This window comes from Apium graveolens, chromosome 9 (genome assembly GCF_009905375.1).
Source record: "Apium graveolens cultivar Ventura chromosome 9, ASM990537v1, whole genome shotgun sequence".
Lineage (NCBI taxonomy): Eukaryota > Viridiplantae > Streptophyta > Magnoliopsida > Apiales > Apiaceae > Apium > Apium graveolens.
Window position 1 is genome coordinate 106,092,061 of NC_133655.1, and position 2,965 is coordinate 106,095,025.

Consider the following 2,965-nt stretch of genomic DNA (forward strand, 5'->3'; position numbering starts at 1 on the left):
CGTTTCGTATTTAAAATAATTTTTAGAAATTTTTTTGACAGCGGCTCCTCTATTTATAAGCCTACCCATCGAAACAGAACCGACGTCAAATCCCAACAAATCACAATATGATTTTTACAACTAAATACCTAATTACATACGAAAACTAATTATACGAATCACTTTATTTATTTTATAAATTTTGGACTCAGAACATAACATCACCGTCCACCGTCGACTCACCGAAGTTCATCGTCAACAGCGGTAAAATTTATGGGTACCCGATTAATTTTGAGTTTCCAACGTAAATTCCACCAATTACGTAATTAATTTCCCGAAAGCAATTAATTATTTCACGAAATTTAATTAATTAATTCCTGCAAAAATCAAATAAAATAACATCAAAACCAACTGCACACAATCAGCCTCAACATTAGAGGCCCAACAGCAAGGCCCAACTAATAGGCCCAATAACACAGTCCAACAGAGAACAGGGGAGCACGAGTACACGGCCACAAACACAACCAACAAACACGACCACCGCCGCACACACATATACACACACACACAACACACACACTTCACTCACACACACAATTACACACACAACAACTCATATATATACATACGAAACTCAACTGAGAAGGCACGAAACCTACCGGATAAAGAACGGCCGGAAAACAAACGGCGAACAACAGCGAGAGGCAGAAGAACGGAGAGGGAGAGAGGAAAGCAAACGAGGGAGGGGGAAACTGAGATTGAGAGAAAGAGAGAGAGGATCGAGAGAGAGAGAGAGAGAGAGAGAGAGAGAGAGTCAAGAGGAGTAAAATGAAATGCCCCCAAATTTTAGACTGCAGACACGTATCCAACAATTGTGATACGTGTCATCTTTTGACCGACTGCAAATACGCGCCTTACAAGCTTAGTTTCTCCCCGAATTCACAAATCGAGTTGCGGGTAAAACAAACTCGAAAAATTATCAAAATAGTCTTAAAATTTTATAAATATCCCGAAAGTAATAAAAAGTAAATTTCATAATTTTTAAACCATTTCTGAAACACAACTTATACCCGCCTTTATGATTTAACGAACAAACATGCGGGTGAATTTAATCCCAAAAATTTCCAAAATAATTTTAAAATTCTCAAAATATTCCAAACTTAATAAAATATGAGTTCCGTAATTTTTGAAGCATCCTGGAACTAAAGACTGATTTTACAAATAAATATAATTAAAAAATCATTTAAAGATAAATAATTAATGAAATATTGATTTCTAAATTTTATAAAATCCCAAAAATAATTATTAAAATTGTAAAATCATAAAATCATAAAAACAATTTTAGAGACAATCCAACTATTTATGAAAAAAAATATGCAATAAATCTACTCTTAAAAGCGAAAACAAATCAATACAACTCAATAATTAATTATACAAATGATCCCTGTACACCAACAATCACGTATAAATAATAATAAACCACACACAGCTGTCAAAACTAATACATATATTTTATATAATTATTTATTTAACAATTACATATTAAAATCATACAAAAATATACGAGTCGTTATATCCTCCCCCCCTTAAAAATATTATGTCCTCAGAATCTGACTTAACTAAACAAATGATGATATTTATCAAGCATGTCGAATGTTACTCCCAAGTAGACCCTTCTACTCGAGGATTTCTCCAAAGCACTTTTACTATGGGGATTGACTTATTTCTAAGGACTCGCTCTTTACGATCTAAAATCTGGATTGGATGATGTGGACAAATCTGGCTGAAGCTCGATCTGTTTGTACTCTATAACTTGATTCGAATCAGGAATGTATGGCTTCAACATGGATACATGGAACACATTGTGAATATGCTGCAACTGCGGCGACAACGCTATCTCATAAGCGACCTTTCCTATTTTCTTCAAAACTTCAAATGGTCCTATGTACCTTGGGCTAAGCTTGCCTTTCTGACCAAATTGAACTAATCCTTTCTAGGGCGATATTTTCAACAATACCAACGATCCCACTTCGAAGTTCATATCCTTTCGATATAAATCAACATTCCTTCTCTATCTATCTTGAGCTGCTTCTAACCTTTTCCGAATTAATGCCACTGCATCCTTGGTCTGCTGAACTAGCTCAGGTTCAAGCACTTTCTTTTCTCCTACCTCATCCCAATAAAATGGTGATCTACACTTGCATCCATACATGGCTTCATAAGGCGACATTCCAATGTTGGCATGATAACTATTGTTGTACAAGAATTGAATTAAAGGTAAGTGTTCATCCCAATTTCCCTTAAAATCCAAAGCATACACTCTTAACATGTCTTCTATGGTCTGGATTGTTCTCTCACTCTGACCATTTGTCTGAGGATGATAGGCGGTACTCATATTCAGCTTAGTTTCTAGACATTCTTAAAACTTAGTCCAAAACCTTGAATTGAATCTTGGGTCTCGATCTGATACAATGGACACAGGAACTCCATGCTTGGTTACTATTTTATCTAAATACAACTTAACTAGCTTTTCCAAAGGATATTTTTCGTTGATTGGGAGGAAATGTGCTGACTTTGTCAATCGGTTGATGATTACCCAAATAGCATCATGATTGGTTCTCGTCTTTGGCAATCCCACTATAAAATCCATTGCAATCTCTTCCCATTTCTATTGGAGAATCTCTAATGGCTGCAACAATCCACTCGGCCTTTGATGTTCTGATTTCACCATCTGGCACACGTGACATCTGCTTACCCAATTTGCAATATCTTTCTTCATTCCTGGCCACCAGAAATTTTTCTTTAAATCTTGATACATCTTAGTACTACCAGGGTGGATAGAAAACCGAGAGTTGTGCGCTTCGTGTAAAACTTGATTCTTCAGTTTCATCATATTGGAAATCCAAATTCTGGAAGAAAATCTAAATATACCTTGGTTATCCTTTCAGGTGAACAGTTCTTCCCCTGTCAGATTATCCAGTTCTTG